Raw genomic sequence first — 18,761 nt, forward strand, 5'->3', positions numbered from 1 at the left:
GAATGGAATTGTTTCAATCTACAAGATCACCATGTTGACACGATCCAATTCAAATTGGCATGACTTGGCAACTACTTGAATCATTTATTTTTTGTTCACTCAGTTTCCCCCGTCCTGCCAAAAACCTCATATTCAGAGAAGTCCCCTTTTCTCTTCAGCTTTTAAGTAAAATAATCAATTATCTGCCCAATTTCCAATAAAGTAAATGGAAAGGTGAGGTTACAACATATTCCTGATCAAGAACCCACTTAAATTACTGTACCACTTTCAGTTCACTGTGCAGAGTTGCAGCATACAGTAGGTATTTAGCTTTTTAGACTGAGCGGTTCCAAAAACAAATTCATTATATCTTTGGGGAGTTTGTCTCCCAGGCGTGTGGCGTAATAACACTTGCACATGCTTGTGCTCACTGCTGTTTTTGTTGATGACCTTTCTGTGCTGTTGTCCTCACAGAACGAGACACAGCTTCCAGGCAGAGACTTTTTTAATGAGGACGTGGACAGGTTCAGGTCAGACAATGTTTTGCGTTCAGGTTGGGATTGTGTCTACATGATTTTATAGTCAACTGCATGTTTGGCTGTTTTAAGTTGTATTCTTACAAACCAGCACGAGAACAGCAGAATTTACTCCCTGTCCCTTTCCTTCGCTCATGAAAAACCCTGGGAGGCAGTTTTAATTAAATATACATAATAAGTGGCTGATGTGAGCACTCTTAAAGGTTTCTCATAAATTATGCTGCCATATCTTAATGGTTGCAACATTTTTGACTTTTTTTCACTTCTGAGAAGGAATGAACACATGCACACACACACAGACACACACACACAAACAATGGTTGTCTGTGTTATGGGATGAGATTAGACAGTTGTGCATGAATGATGCATAAAGGAAAAACATCATCCTGTACATCTGTGGTATTCAATATATACCATGTGAGGTCTGGAATCCATACCTATTAGTTGAGAAATCTAATGAGTACATTTATATCTATACAAAAGTTAAACTTTTGCATCAATATTAAATGTTGGAATTAGTCACTCGACCTTTGATCTCATCCATCCTTTTTGATCCCACTTTACTTAAAGTTGCCATTGTAATTATGTTGTTCAAGACTTTGTCCTTATTGGAACTGTTTGAAGAGCGTCTTTATGTCCACTACAGAGAATATATAGAGAGCTGGTTTTGTTGTGACTTCTGGAAAAGCTTCAGTGTCTCTCTAACAAATTCTTTGAAACTCTACAGTAAATCACATGCAGCTCAGCTGCTGTAAAGACAGATTGAAGAAGCTGCTTTGGCCAAAATCAGTAGACATTTGAACCATGTATCAGTGGCCTACACCTCCACTCAGACAAGTGGTGTCAGACAACCTCATGTCATGCCCATAGACTGTATAAAACAGGTCACGCCCACGGTGATTCCCTGTTGACCCCCTCATTCAGAATGGGTGACTAAACTTTAACAAAGCCAATGGCTAACTTGTTTTATTCAGATTCTTCTCTAAAGTCTGACTGAGCTTTAGTGCTGGATGTGTTATAATGGGGTTCCCTTGTAACATTCAGTGACAACAACAGTGAAAGTGTTTTTCTTTTACTCCCCTCAGTATGAAGTGTCCTCAGTTTGAATTTGCCCTGAAGTCATATCTGCAGTTTGGATGTAGAGGGTGGGTGAGGACACAAGAGAAGCCTGAGAAGCACTTGGGGTCAAACTGAACCTGATGTTTGAAGCATCCCAGACCACACTAGAAGAATAAACGAATATATTTACAATCACAGGGGTTTGACCTCAGCTGCAGTCATACTGATGCAGAGAGTCAGAAATATTTATTCATCAGTGTAATGAAAGTTCATATTCTTTAATACATTTTGCACCCTCACTTTCTAGTCAGGTGCTCTGCCATGGGTTTTGTAGCTGTCTTTAGGACTTATTCCTTACTATAAATCTATTTAAGCAAACACATTTACTACCATAAACCTTAGCATAATTTTAAAGGCAGAATAAGTAGGATTTGTCGGTTGCTGTTTTTAAACACACGATTCAAAGTTGGGCCATCCTGCCCAGCTCAGAGTGAGAGAGCGAGCTAGAGAATGAATGAAGAGAGGGATCGGCGTTAGCGAAAACAAAGCAGTGAATCAGACAAATAAAACGTTATTTTCTGATTGTTTCACGGCGGTTACGTTCTAAAGTACAAATAAAATCGCCCACACCTCTGCACAACCCTGCGGGAAGGAGCCAGCTTCATCCTGTCTGCTGCTGTCTGCTCTGCGTGTATTGGCTGGGGGCTACACACCACTGCCAAAAGGTTGACACCCAGAAACATCCTGAACACAGCAAACTAAGAAAATATAGACAGAGGGCAGGGTCTCTGCAGATACAGACACCAACACACACTACTAGTGGGTCATAAGTGATAATGGAGAATGATTATTTTTGTATGAGTCTATACATTGTTTTTTAGGAAAATCCTACTTATTCTGCCTTTAACATCTGTCCACTGAAACACTGGGGGTGAATGGACTTTAAACACTGTTCACAGCGAGGTATGTGGATCATCTTGAGTTATGAGATAAAATCAAAACTATCTGCATGTCTAGATGCCACTAGAAGTAAGTGAGAACATGTTTTTGGTGAACTGAGCTTTTAATTAATTATTTTTTTTTAAATGATGATGGAATCTCAGCCTCCCCATTAAATACTCACTTATGAAATGTTGTACAGTTTGGTTTATTTGCATCCTGTTTCCCCATATCAAACTTTCTGCACATCAGGTTATATGAGGCTTTTTCCAAACAATGTCAGACTTAACTTCTATTTTTTGACAGGGTGATGAAGTGATGCTGTTCAGCAATCGCACAGTAGTGCTTTTACATGCTAAAACACCTACAAGTTAAAGGGTCAAACTCACTTGAACCTTTCAGCTGTCAGAGTGAAAGGTGGAATTATTAATGGCCACTGAGCTGTCGTGAACTTGTGTAAAAAGTTACAGTAGATTAAGTTCTCACACCTGAGTTTACCAACTGCACGTCTGTGTGTCTATAACACAGGAGTCACACCTCCAGAACAAAGAGCTGGCAGCAACACAAGCAACTAAAACTAGAGGTAGTTTATATTGTATATGTGTGTGAGAGAAAGAAATTAAGACAGGAAGCAGAGTGTGAGTGTATATGTGTGTGTGTGTGTGTGTTTGTTTCTTCTTCTGCAGACATTTTAGGTTATTAATTACCAGAGATAGACATACTGATGGAGTCTCTTTCCTGTCTGTATGACTGGGTGCTATGGAAACCCCCTAGGGACAAACACATCCAGCTGAGACAAAAATTGGGATTCATTTTCCGCCTTGCTTGTATTTTGCCTTTCTCTTCCATCCTCTCTGTCTCTACTCCCTTTTTTAGTATATGTGAAGCATGTGTCAGACTTTGTTAATCCGTCTGTGAATTAATCCCTTTGAGATGCTGATTCCTCTTCACTGTACAGTACAGCTGTCCTGGGATCAGGCACAGCTGTGGGATTAACCCCCTGAACAAAACATGTTATTGTTCAGCCATGCCATCCTAATCATTGTAAGATTAATTTAAGGCTGAGTGCATCTCATTTTTAGTCTTTAGAGACTACGAATACCTTAAGAATTAAAATGTCACTGTCAACGGAAGGAAATCAGATCTTAAAAAGCAAGTTGTAATAGCTTAGGTTTAGAAGAATTAATTATTTTTTACTCTTTGTAAATCATGTTACTTCCATTGTGGATTAGACACACAATGAAGATTAAATGAGAACAATAAATGACAAAATGTTTTTTTTGCTCAGTAAGTAATTTGCAAAACATGTCTTCTAAAACTATTTTGTTAAAGAAAATTTCAACTGTCGTGTGTCATTCATGGTTATGTTATATTATGTTATGTTTATATTATATTCTAATGGTTGTTAAACCTGCAGTGCGGAACTTTTGTCTCCCCCTTCTGGCAGTGAAAGTAATTACACAAACACTGTTAACGCGTGCTCATGACGTATGCCTACAGGTGAGCGTGCCCCAGGCTCCTGTTCAGAAATAGTTACAAAAATACAGAGACATTTACACAGTTCCAAGACAATAATCCATTATTTAAGCAGCATAATTGTAATAGCTACATAGCCTACTCCAAATATTTTACAAATACCAACCTTACCAAGAGCAGTAATGTGACATCTGTGTCTGCCCTCAGTCTCTTCTCTCAGCGCTCTCCAATAAGGAAAAGCTAAAGCTACACCAATGGTTATCCGTGTTTGTCCTTGCTGTCGATCGCTTTCTTTTTTTGATGCTGAGTTTCTTTTTTATCTGGAGCATCAGAAACTTTTCTTGGATGTTTTTCCGGCATAGGCTCCGCCATATTCCTAGTTGCTTTAGCCTACTCCGTCGCTACGTTTGCTCCACAGCCAAGTAGAGAGAGAGTTGCCTCCTCTCTGTTCACATTTATTGGCATGACTGTATACAATACAACATTGCCAAAGCATATTAACACAAACTATAATTGTAATAAATATAAATAAACTAAATAAACAATAAACAATTCTAAATAATAAACGTTTTCTCCAATGGCAGATGGCGGCGCTCTCTACATGGCTCTGGGTTGCTCTCCTCTTCAGCTCTGGCAAACCAGTCATTGCTGGTTGACGTAAAATGCATTACGCCAGCATGGGAATTTCGCCACAAACACCAGATTTAAAAACTCCGGTATACTGCCAAATAGATTTACCTGGAAGTGATAGGCTTAATTAGCATTGTGTGAACTTGTTTGGCAAGGGCTTGAATGTAACAAACGTTCATTTATATGTAAAAGTCCCGCACTCTAGCTTTAATGTTTAAGTTTTATCCCAAAAGTACAGTTTATTTCAATGACTTAACTTTTCTGTCTAGGGAAAGTTGAATCCATATCACTGGACTGGAGTTTTGAGTTCAGCCCAGTGAATGGCTTTGAACTTTCCTTAGACTTTGTACAACAAAAATGACCTCTGTTTTGTCCTTTCCTCCATCCCTCTCTCCTGACAGCATTTCCCGGCTGTGAGCGGGGCCTTCATGGATTCCCCGTACAATGGCAACACGTCCTTGCAGACGTCCACCTCCAACCTCAACGCTGGCTACTCACGACCCTCAGAAGCAGAGGATGATGGGAAAGTGTCCAGTGACACCATTTGGCTGTGGATCGCTGTGCTGGCAACCATTGGCAACATAGTGGTGGTGGCTGTGGTTTGTGCCTGTGCCTTCTGACAAGATGGAAGCAAAAATACTGCTGCTGTCCAACAAGGGGAAAACTTGTATATCCTAAAAATATATTTTTCTTCAGAAATGATGTAAAATAGCCTTACTTTTAAATTGATGACCATGGGCTTTTGAAGCGTAAGCTTTAGTTTGAGTTTTGAAAGGGAATTTGCATGGGATTCTTCATGGAAATATTGAATAAAGTTAAAATAGGGAACACAAAACTATTTATTTTATTTATTTATTTAAAGCAGTCATCCGATTGAAATAATGATCTGATAGAGACACAAGTATGTCTAACTTTTTATGTTCTGTTCTACAGTGCAACAAAGTTAATAGAAAAGCCATAAAATTATTGTTAAACATATGTAACATAGAGTCACAATAAGGGACTTCAAGAATGGCTACTGAAACAGAGTTTACTTAAAATACCGACCAAACAAGACCACACACAGACAGATACCATGCATGTATATAGTTTGTTACACATTTTAAATGACTAATCAGCAAGAAAGCCACCCAGCACACATTTGGATAAACCAAAGCAACCAAATCAAGCCTATAGATCACTTCTAAAACAAACCATGTTCTTTTAACGTTACCCAGAAAAGTTGCCATATCAATTTCAGTTACAGTAGATGAGCTTCATTCATTCACTTAACCCACTCAGATTTTTTCTGTTAGTCAGCAACCTTTCAATCATAAGCCTTACACAAACACAATAAACTATAAGGAGCCACCATGGCGTATAATTAACTTTACACTAATATTACATTGGTTTCCTAATTCAGACATTTTTCTTTCCCGTCCTGGTATATGACCTGGAAAAAATAACAGTCAAATACATAAAAACAATTGCTATTTTATTCAGAGATGATCCTTTTATGTGTGCTTTAATGCTTTAATCATTGGCAAAGTAAACATAGGCTTCCTTAACAAATTAAGACTAGTGAAACTACATTCAGATAAACGTCCTCAGGTTTGCCCTTTATGGTTTAAGACTCTAAATGGGTCACAGGGATGTTTATTTTGGCCTCCACATGAACACAATATTAACATTTTTTAATGAGCGTTGGTCCCTGAACAAAATACTTAGTTTATTCATGTTGGATTCCAGGCTGAAAAAAGCTGTGGCCTTAACGCAAGAGTACTATGCTTGCCAATGGTCAGTTGATTATGCAAGCCAAGCTGGTGTTATATAAACCCATTCACTCCTGGTTATACCACAGAGGTCAAAACTACAAGGATTGATCATAGTTGGATCTCTTAGTGGGATCAGAAGCCAGAAAGCGATCCACTGTTGAAGCTGCACATGATTTAGAGTGTGTGATTCAGTAGTTTTAGAGTTTTAGAATAGAGGCCAGAGGTAACATCCTGATGATGCTCGATCAAAGCACTGAACTCCAACCTGTATTATCTATGCTATTATTTTCTATTCTTTTGTTTTTACTCTTACGTTTTCAGCACCCATTATATTTACTTGACTAATTCTGAATACTCTGGCCAATAGAAACTGACCATTGCTAAGCCCCACCCCTTGGCTACAGTTGCTACCCCTGTCAAGCTTTCTATTCTTGCACTGCACATATGCAATTTTACAATGATAACGGTGGCAGATTTACCATTCAAATTTCTTAGTAATTATTAGAAAATTTGTGTCCCTGATTTCAGACAGAGGTAGACGAAAGCAGCTTCTCATTTCTTGCTGGCAACGGTCGATTTTCCTGGCTGAAATGAAAAGTTTCGCTGGCAGTTTTATCAGCTGTAGCTAGCTAGCTAATTAAGCTGACATTAGCTCCATGATTTGGTTGAAAGTGCCGTTTCTGTCTCTCCGGCTGCTCTGGATGTCTTAAGCTGACTCGTTTCAAAACTAGCAAAAAGTCAACATCCTGACCAGTTGATGATTCATATAGAAAACATGGAAATAAAGAAACAGCATTGTTCTTATGTTGTAGTGTAGAGGTAGGTAGCCCTAGTATTATAAGGAAAAATGTAAAATTGAAGTCTTATTTTATTCTGCTTAACTCATTTTGCGTTACTTTGAGGACTAACCTATGTGAACTTTGATAACGAGTTAGGCTGAGGCTACTGAAGTGTAAACTTTCCCAAATGAAGGACAGGACAGAGCCACTAACGTATACTCTGGTATAGTAGCATCCAGGACCGGTTTCCAGACAGTGGGGAAATAGTACACAGTGCATTTCATATAGTATGAAATGCTCCTTGGCCTTGGAAGTAACTCTTGGTTACTAATTAAGCTAGTTAGCCAGACATGCATATGTTTGCAGCTTATGTTAGAGCAGATAAACATGCTGCCACTACAGCCCAATGTACACCGCTTCTGCATGTGGAGAAATCAAAAGTTTGACAGGCCTGCTGTGCCCAGTTATAGTTGCTAAGCTATGATTGGACAATTGCTATTCGGGGGGAGGGGTTTAGTGAACGGTCAAACCATGATCTCATGCCGTGACTAAAGCTTCTTTTTTAAAATTTCCATTAGTTGATACTTCTTCCTAGTGTCCACAAACATCCACACTGAGAGCTAATATAAAAACTCCAGTTCATCTGACACGCATGTCTTGCATTTGAAGAAACTGTAGCACCCTTAAAAAGCCCAGAGGAAACAAACTCCATTTAGAAAGGAGCTCAGCTGCAATTGAGCAGTGATTTGTTGAAATTTAACAAGCAAGGAAGGTCACGGAGGGGCATTTCTTTCTCTCAGGGTTACTTTTTCCCCATTATAAGGATAAATACATCATTAAAAAGGGTAATGCCATTCACTTTCAGCTCCCTTCAAATCACTCTGTGATTGTTAGTGAGGAGATGAAATCTCATAAAGCTGATAGGGAAGAGGCAAGGGTGGGAGAAGAAAAGGCAGAGAGAGGACATGGAGATACAGAATGAGAAAGATGAGGGCAGATCAGGTCAGAGGAGGTCAAAAAGTAATGAGAAGAAACTTAATAAAACTAGAATGTAGCAGAAGAATCAAACCACACCGTTGTACATCAGCCCATCGCAAACTTCGTTTGTTCGCCATTTGGTGCTTGGCAAGTAAGCGTACAGTGGGTTTTTAGCTGAAAACAGTTGCCTGCTATTACTCAAAACGATTCTGATGAAAGCGTTGAGACTGAGCCAAAACAGTGAAGTTGCGGGCCAGAAAACCGGAACAACATGCTGAAAGACACTACAAAGCTCCATAAAGCTGAAGGGAACTGCAGGGATCATTCTCTGTGGGTTCGTCACTATGAACAAACCCTTTTTCACGTACAAGTAATCATGTGATCGTGGTATAAAAATATTCATTATAGTTTGCTGTTTTAATGAAGAAGTCATTTTGTGTCGTTCTGGAGGAAAATTACAAACAACGTACTTTGTCATTTAATTAGAAGAACTTGTTGGAGACACATTTGTCCTGTATTGTTATGGAAGGATTTTCTTAACAGTTTATATGAAGTATGGGGCATCATCAGGCCATCAAGTACTGTATGTAAAAACTGAGCCTCTTTAGAATTAAAACAGCCAGTAGTGGTAGTTCTTTATGTATGAATGCCGTTCTTCATGCCACTATGCTGTCTCAGATGACTCAACATACTGCATTATGTAGTTTTAACCCAGTCTAGTCAGAATGGATCGTGCAGCCAGTGTCTTCCACTGTGTAAGTGTTTATACATGTGCATGTGTTTGCACATGTATCTCACTATCTCTCAGTTGAGATCCAGCCTGTGTGAACTGCCTCATCGTGCTGTCAGTCCTTTGCAAAGTAATGAGCTGTAGCCTCTCGAGCTTCCTATCCGGTTTTCCCTTTTTCCCTCCCTCGCTCGATATCCCAGAGGGAAGTGTGCCCCTGACGGCTATTACAGTGGTCAGAGCGGCTCATTTCTCTGTATTAGAAGATGATTTTACAGACAGAGCTAACTGAGCTAACTTCAGCCATCAGAGACAAAGATAGAGTCTGAAGGGGCGGATAGAGAAAGAAATGAGCAGAGATGAGAAAGAATTTGTAACATTAGTGACAATCATTGACACATGAAGTGAAAAAGGAAGACGTAGAAGAGAGAGGAAAGATAATGAGGCAGGAAATGCTTTTTTTCATTAGTACATTTACTTAAGACAACTGACAAGGAAAGAGCTGTTAGAGTGGGAGTTAAGCAATGAGTGAAAAGGAGAGAAAATGGATTAGAGGGGACAAAGGAAGAATGGAGAGGGAAGAGGTGGTGTGTGAGGAGGAACGTCAAAGAGAGAAAAAAAGAAGAAAGGACACATGAGCATATGACAAGAGAGAAATCAATGAGGCAAGAAAAGTAAAGGTGTAAAGGAAAGGAAAGACTGAGCACAATTGTTTCATGTTATTGGCTTTACATTTACAAATGTTTACGTCATAAATATAATCTCACTTTTTTTATGCCCAGTAAAGTGGTATATAGCCTTTTAAGCACACAGAGAAAAGTTTAAAATGACCAATTTAAAACCAGAAGTTTAAACATTTTATTTTGTTATATTTCTAAACTGTAACAAAAAACCGAGAACACTTTGTTTTATTTGCTGCAGTCTCCTGCTTAAATTGTGGGATTAAAATCCAAATAATTTATTATTTATTAGAATTTATTAATAGTCCTCACCACTTCATAACCACTACCAGCAACCATACAGTACATAATCACAATAATTATCTGTGGTCTTTGTTTGGTTGGTCGTGGCTCAGGCGTCCACTATTCACCACCACCTACAGTTTATGTCATCCACCGCCCTCACTATCCAATCAGCAGCTACTTTCTGTGGAAGCATGGACCTACAGTATTAATCAGTTAGATACCAACAATGTGTTTCTACCTAGTGACCCCAAGCTTTTGGATCTGACTCAGTGGACTCCACAAAGACGAAAGCATGCAAACATGAGCATCTGTTCAGTTACAGACAAGATGATCTACAGACACCCAACTGTATTGTTGGAGGGTGTTTCTTTAATTCCCTCCATCTTACTGCTGACAAGACCTGCCTACACAATCACATGAAAGTGAAGGATAGCATCTCTGTCCTGCAGTCCAACTCCAGACGCCTTTTACTGAGCCAGTAACCCCAGCGACTCGACCACCCAGGCAGGAGGTGAGAAGTAAAGTACTTTAGTTACTGGTGTGGTGCAGCAACCTGATGTAGGCCACCTTAGTGTAGAACTCTAAACAAAGTTGTTGATGATCATAAAAAAACATTAGGAGGTCACACTTGTTCTATTGTTGATCCTGTGCTCGACTGGTCCTCGACAGTAATTGATCAAATGTATGCACCAAAATGAATATAGTATACTTATTAAGTGCAAGGTACAGGTCATTTATTTGTCATTATACAACACAAGGTTGTACAACGAAATTAAGAACATAGTAAAACAAAGTAAGAACATCTACTATGTGTTTTTCGTGTTCACATTTCATTTTTGCTTTTCTTTCTCTTCTGAAAAGAGCTTGTTAGCAGCATTAATGTAACATCACTCATTGGAAGTGATGAGGCAGTCTGCAGCAAACATTATTCACCAAGGGCGTTTCTGCATAAGATCTGAACTCATCTAAAAGATCATCCTCCCCCAGGAAAGATTTTTTTCTTGCATCAAGTCTGAGGCATTTGTGTAGTTTTCAAAAGATGTAGTTTAGTAAATAAATACATTAACAGCACAATGTAATTTGTGTAATCTGAGTGGTGTGACTTGAGACATTGCATAATGAATCTTTTAAACTGTAAAAAGGTCTTTAAAGTGCACAATAATAATTCTAGAAGTGAACCTTTTTGCTTTGTTTCTTGTGAAAGGTAAGGCATCTTGCTTTAACAGGCTCCCATGCAGTACTTCAAAGTGCTGTATAGGTAAAAAAACAAAAATCCTCCACACTGGATATGAACCCAAGATGGCAGTATAACAAGCTACATGATCCAGCAAAGTGAACTGACAGAGGATCTGAGCAGCAGGGAGTCCACCTCTGCTCCACTCAGAGTCTGACCCTGAATACATCAAAGCATCTGAGTTTGTCTAATAGCTTCACCATGGATCAGTTTGTTGGGTTAACGGTAGTCAGGTTTTTCTACTGTAAGCCCAGTTTAACTTTGCCTTATTTGATTAATACACTTTTCACAATTTCTGTTACATCATTATTTCCTTATCAGGAGTAGAATTAAGCATATCTAATTCCTATTTTTATTTAAAAAGTCCAATTTGTGTTGCATAATATTCACTGTGGTCTATTCCTCTTTAGTGTCACAATGTACCCTCTGTTCTCTTCCTTCCAACTCTTCCTCTGTCATCTCACACATCCCTCCTTTCATGCATGTGAGGCACCAGACCATGAAGTCCACATTGTGAAACCCCTTTGTACACACACACACACACACACACACACACACACACACACACACACACACACACACAGTGGTGTTTCCTTCACTTCAGAGGACATTACATTCACTCACATTCATTTCCTGGAGACTTACCCTAACCCTAACCAAAACTTGCCTAAACCGAACCCTTACCCTAACCTTAAACCAAGTCTTCACCCTAAAAATTACGTCATGGGAACTTGTGTTTTGTCCCCAAAAGGAAGGCAAGTCCAAGTCCAATGTGATTGTGTAAGCAGATTTATGTCCCCACAACATGAGTAACACATGACACACACACACACACACAGTCCTCATCAGCTCTCTGACTCATCCAGTCTTTCATCTCTCCTCCCTCATGTATCTTGTGTATTCCTCTTTTCTTCCTCTTTCTCCATTTCCCTCATTAGACATTTATGTAACTCATCAGTTGCTAATACTGTAATAGTCTAAACCTTTGGGTCAGAATGCTATGTGGGGTTGACTAATATGTAGACATGGTTGCAGATTATTTTTTTAATAAAAAATGGTTTGACGATGCCTGTCAAATAGAAAACAGAGACCATAAAAATATACAATTTCTGCAAGACAGGAAAAAGCTGGATAAGCGGGATCATTAAACTGATGTCCCTTAAAGTTTTAACTTGTACAAGAAATGTACTGAATCTTTTTTTCTGCCTTGGTAGAGATCTCCATCATCGATCTTCATAGAAGAAGGACTGCAAACAACAGCTTGGAGACCAGAGTGGTCTGTCTTCCACAAAACAAACTAAGAAACTACATTGTGGCACTGACATTGTTCTGATCCACTTTCCTGGATTATAGTGTAGGTGGAGATACAGGTGTGTCAGGATGACCATGTTCTACATCATCATACAGAACGGATTTGCATGAAGAGAATGTGTAAAAACTGCAGCGTGTTGACATGAGGATCTTTGCCAGATGAGAAGATAAGATAAATAAGGAAAAGTAATGACGGCCTATGATGGACAAATGTCTCATAAAGGTTATATTTGGGTGCAAGCCCACACTGCACTCTCATTCAACAACCTTGATGATAAGGACCAGTTTGAAGATCCCTTCCCTCCCAAAATATCCAACACCAAGGTGGTTCTGAGTTATTAGGACATTTTGGGGAATGTAGTTGTACAGTTAAAGTTGAAGATGTTTCTCCATTCAAATGACACAAATCCACATAAAAATTTAACTCTCTGGAGAAGATAATAAAAGTTCTTGTGAGAACAATATGGGACTGGCAAGAAGATACTGAGATAAGACATTCAAACTGTGATGCAACCTTTAATGCAAAACTTCTCTCTTACTTTTGAGAAAGCAAAATTGTACAACCATGAAATTTACTCTTTTGTTTGTGTTTGCTCCAAATGTCACAACTTGCTGAGGACTGGGTGATGTATTCGTACTCATGTCAAAGTAAACTCTGGGTACTCAGAGGCTTCACTGTTAAGCCAAAATATTTAAAGTGAAATAAATGGGAAATTCTGTTGGTGTTATATTGTACACATGGTTTAAATGGATCGCCATGCAAATATGAAACAGAAAGAGTATGACTGTAAACATCTGCAGCACTGTATGGTTAGCAGGAGGCGAACAACAGGAATACGGCTCAGTGTTAAATGTGAACATGCTACCATTGTAGCATTGTAGCTTCTCAGCATTACGACATTGTGTGTACCTCACTTGACATGCATGACTACTCGCAGAGTTCTCTGTTTCCTTTTACTGCCCTCCTTGATGGATGGAACTATTTGCCTCTTTACAAATACATGTAAGTCATTTGCACTTAAGTAAAACAAATTACATTCTTAGATTTATTAGTTAATATATGATTATATATACAGGGTTGGCTTTAAATTTCATTCTAGATTTCCATAATATGTTTTTTGTATATCTTAGTTTTAAGTTTCTCTTTGTACATTTTCAGTCATGCCATGAATCATATTTCCTCATCTTCAAAGGAAGTTTTGTAAACGTGGACCTTAATACTGTATGACACTGAGTCTCTTCATTCATTCATTCATTAAATTAATCAGAATGTGAGATGTTTGTCTGTCACAACAGGTTTTTTTATGAATGCTTGTCATACCAACGTATGGCAAAATTATGTTATTACAATAAAATTTCTAAAATCTTTGTTACAACGGTCAGTATAGTTCTACTTGTGCTACTTATACAACAACCCAATTTGGGCTTTTTTGTTGAAAACAACAAATTAATATCAAAATGATGCTCTTACAAGCACCTAGTTATTTTGTCATTGTTTTAGTTCCAGCCACTGCAAATCATCAGGTTTCTTAATTTTATGTATTAAATCGATGCTGATTTCAAGTGAATATCTTCAAACAGCGACTGCAGCCATATTAAGTGCACCAGTCAAAAGATCATTTCTAAAGGGTGATTTGAAAGGAAATTTCATTTCAGTGATTCAACACTACAAAGATAATGTTCACTTTACTGTTGCCTGCAGACAAGTGAAGGACAGCACAATTGTAGAAGACAGAATGGTGAATAATTAGTGCTAATAATTGTCTCATTATTAGGGATACATTCATATAATTGGTCTTTTACTTTGTATGAATGAAATGATGAATTCAAAGTGGCTGGTCTTGATATCTACCATGTGAAATGACAGGACTTCATCCTTGCGCTGGCTAAACGTTAATTAATGGAAATGTGGCTTCATCTTGATTCAGCTTCTTCTGACGTAATAATGATGACAGGCTCTCCTGTTTCAACAAATGTGACTGCAGCTCCATTACTGAGACGTTAGAAGAACAATACAATAACAATGGCACCATTCTCCTACGACAGAATGACATTATCTTAATAAGACGGTGTAGTCCCTCATTTGTCCAGGAGTGTTCCATCGCAGAAAAGGTTTCAGTCGTAGTCATCTGAAGTCATCTCAATTGAGAATGATTGATTCTGATTGATGACTTGATTCTGAAAACAGTGTCCAGATGACTACGACTGAAACCTTTTCTACGATTATCTTAATAAAAAATACACTTACAGCTCAAAACTTTTGTAAGAGTACTTGTGTATTCAGTAATTTGTTAAGGCAGAATTTACAAGTATCTCCACCCTTAATACTGAAGTTTGTGCTGCAATTTTAGTAAACACAACAAAAGAAAACACATTCCCCCATTGTTGACAACACATACATCACATTTAAAGCAAAAATTAAGAAACACATTCACTACTTTGTCAACATATGTGCTCCATAAAGAAACTTAATGTAAATAGGAAAATGCCAGCAAATACATAAATGCTGCAAGTCAAACAGAACAGCAGATGTCTGTTTGGACATGTCTGGACACACATTTTGTTGCTTGTGTGGAAAATAAGATGAATTTTATATTAGTTTTAACATTCTGATTTCAATATGCAGGCATGTGACTGGCAAAGGACAAAGAAGAAATACAATTCACCCATGACATTACAAAGTAACTAAGACATATAGAAACAAGGCGCCTGTCAAAACCTGCTCAACTGTGTCGTTAACCGGCAGCTAACAGCTTGTACTGTGAAGTACAAGCACAGCAGAGCAAATAAACACAAACGTGGATGCTCACTTCATCTTGTAAAATACACCAAACAACGTGCACATAAGTCTGTGCGATGAGTGGGCCCCGGTAAGGTGAATGTCCACTGTTTTAGACAATGTATAATTTTACTTTCAAGTAGTGTTAACACTAGCTGGCGGCTAATTTAGTTCATCCCACTTAATGGTGCTGACTATTTACTGGCGTTTACCAACCCTTTGGCGCTTTAGACGCAGGTAACTATGTAGTTTCACTTTAACTTGTATATATCTGTGCAATTTAAACATTTAATAGGTTTTCTTGATAGTCACACAAATAGTCAAACAAAACTATAATGTAAACATAGATACATTATTCCCTAGTAACACACCTGTGTCGTTAGCTGGCGGCCAAGTACAAGCACAGCACGGCAAATAAACACAAACATGCTCACTTCATTACACTTTGTGTAAAATACACCAAACAACATGCACATAATTTTAACACAAAGTGGGCTTTTTAGAGTGAGTCAAACTAACATGTAATAAAATTGAATTAAATATGGGATTCCTGCTGTTGAAATGATGTGATCTTCCCATGGAGATCATAAAACTTTCATTTTATCTTAATGGACTGCCTAGATATTAGTTTAATGGAGCCATCACATGTCTCTCCAGTTCCAAAACCTTTTAGATGGAATTCATTATCTGTACTCTGATAGACTGAATCATGACAGAGTACTTCAGAGACAGAAGCTGTGGTAGAGAAGAGATCTTTCTTTCTTCTCCTCTCCACTGTCATTTATTATTTCTCTCTTTTTTCTTTCTCCATTTTTTTTCTCTATCCATTTCTTTGTCAGAATGGCAAACACTAATGACAATAAACAGTTCTGGGTACACCCAATAGACTAAATATTCCTTTGTGTGTTATTTTTTCTCGATTTTGCTGCCTATGAGCTGGGTAAAGCATTGTGTAAATGAGTGATCCTCAGTTTGTGTGTGTGTGTGTGTGTGTGTGTGTGTATGTGTGTGTGTGTTTTGGATGTTCAGGCTATCCCAGACACTGCATCTGTAGTCGTGCCAAGCACGGCTGTCTTTGGGGAGACAAGAGATCCTCAAACACATGATGTAGACAAAACTTTCCTGTACACACACACACACACACACACACACACACACACACACACACACACACACACACACACACACACACAAAACACACACACATATCCTGTATTATTTAACACTGATTGATTCTCTTTTTTCTAATATTGAAAGGCATCATCAAAGTAACAGTGCCTCCAAAAGAACTGAAATCATTACAATTCAAATTTTTGATCATGGATTAGAATTTGCTTGTTCACTTTTTTTTTTACTGAAAATGTTTTGTTTTTTTATGAAATGGAATGACTACTAGAAAGACCTCATGATTAATGTTGATGAACTATGAAATATGGCAGCAAGGTAGTTGAGTGGTTACCGTGACCGGCCTCAGAGACACCAAGATATGTTTCTGCAAACAACAGATATTCTATTGCTGATGGCCTTGAGGAAAGAATCACACATCGTACAGAATCTAATCTTCACAATGACAAAATATAGCAAATCATCAGCAAAACACTGAAGACAAGTCACTAAAAACTAGTGACAAAAAAGTGATCACTGGCCTCTTTGGCAGTACGTTTAACCTTAATCCTACCGACCTTTTTGTCACATCTCACAGGTGCTTTATTCTATCATTCCATTTTATGACTTTGTCAATCAATTTGTTCCTAATGACTTCACATCATTGTTTTAAAAATACCAATGTATTTGGGGTCCTGGTGGACCCCAGTCAAAAGCACCCAGTTTTGCCTAGATTGTCTTAATATACAGTATATATACAATTTATTGAGTTGTTTGGCATGGGTCCTAATTTAACTTGAAATTACTGAAAACTAAATGACACCAGAATCAAAGGATGGTAAATAAGCTTTTAAGTACTAATGTGGATTGTACTTGGGATAAAAGCTGCAGTTTGTCTTAAAGAAAAGTATATATTTTCAGTTTACACAATATGCAAATTAACTAACTTCCCTAAAATAATTTAAAACAATCCAGATGACAAATAATTACATAACTAATAATGTTTTGAGAAGAAATACATTATGATGGTTGTTTGTTACAGTAGTTTTCAGTCGGTAGTCCTTAAATTTTAAATATGCTGGTAGGATGAGGGGTTTATCTAACACATGGCCCGGTCCTGGAAAGGGAAGGAGAAAGGGATTCAAGAATGATAAACACAGACAATGAAGGATGAAGCAACAGTTTCAAGAACCAGACTGTTGTGGTAAAATGATTTGACGTGTATAACTGCTTAGCCCTGAGAGCAGGTCTGCAGACTAACTAACAGACTTATCTGTGAGATAAACACAATGTTACCCAGAAGCCATTCACCAGAATTTAGATCTAGATTATAATTTACAGCTACTTTGAAGACAAAAGAAAATCAGGTAGAGAAATAAATTATGTGATGAATGAAGACTGTAATTGCTAAATAAATTATTGACCAGTAATTTGTGCCGTAAACACATCACAATTATCTTACAGATATATGTTAGTTGACTTGAATTTGCATTAAATATATTTATGAAATGCATTTTAAATAGTACAATAAAGTGAAGTTTGACTATTTTTAGAGGACAAAAGGTCTGTTACAAGAGTTCTTTGTCCCATCAGATGTCTTTGTCTTTCTTTCTGTTGGTCTCTGACACACACACACACACACACACACACACACACACACACACACACACACACACAATGTTTTTATTGAATAGCTGTACCAGGCACAAAGATGTCTATATATGGTGTGAGAAGGGCAGAGGGAAATAATGATGTAAGCTCCCTCGGTCTCTGTTTTTCTTGGCAAACTGGCACTTTAGTTTTACCTTAGCAGGTCACTGTCACCTTAACAGTCAAATCTGCTGAGAGGCAAGTGAAGTAGGTGCACTAGCAAACACAGAGTTGTGCTGGTCAGATTTTTAGGTAAAACTGGCCTGATAACATATTCACACTCACAATGTATTATGTGTTTGTACTGTCAAATTCAAGAGCACATTGTGGCAAAGGGCTTGTGTTGCCAATGTCTGACCATTAAAGTCTTCTGAGGAAATACATTCATATTGGACAATTCTGCAGCACACAACTTATGTCAACGTGCAGTCCCAATGCAGAAAGTAGTGTGTGTCGTAGTAGTAGCAAGGTGAAAAACAGGGGTGTGGATAGGTGTATAGTACACGCAACTTTCATGCTGGAGACGGAAGTTTGCATCCCTTCTCAGACCAGCAATTCATGTTGGCTAGGATCTTTTCTAACCTTAACCATTATGTAGTTACGATGCACTGACATTATATGGATAAATAATTAAAAAATGTTGCCTATAAAAGTAACGGAAGAAATTGAATTTACAGTGATGCAGGGTTTTGCAGAATCGTCCAATATCAACTACAGGGTTGGTCTTGTTATTCACTGTTGTAAAATGCATGAAAAAATATATTCTGATGTATGTCACGCCTTGCACACATACACACACACGTCACACATAAACACAAACACACAAAAAACTAATAAAAAAAAAACTTTATTCAAATTTCA

General features: G+C 38.0%; 1 long non-coding RNA gene across 1 annotated transcript; it reads left to right on the plus strand.

Moving 5' to 3' along the window:
- The first annotated feature begins 5,247 nt into the window (after window positions 1-5,247).
- Window positions 5,248-13,749, plus strand: LOC122879476. Its single transcript, XR_006378715.1, has 2 exons — window positions 5,248-10,333; window positions 12,271-13,749. It is a non-coding gene; the product is annotated as an uncharacterized LOC122879476 (long non-coding RNA).
- Window positions 13,750-18,761: the final 5,012 nt, after the last annotated feature.

This window comes from Siniperca chuatsi, linkage group LG7, assembly GCF_020085105.1.
Source record: "Siniperca chuatsi isolate FFG_IHB_CAS linkage group LG7, ASM2008510v1, whole genome shotgun sequence".
NCBI classification, from domain to species: Eukaryota; Metazoa; Chordata; class Actinopteri; order Centrarchiformes; family Sinipercidae; genus Siniperca; species Siniperca chuatsi.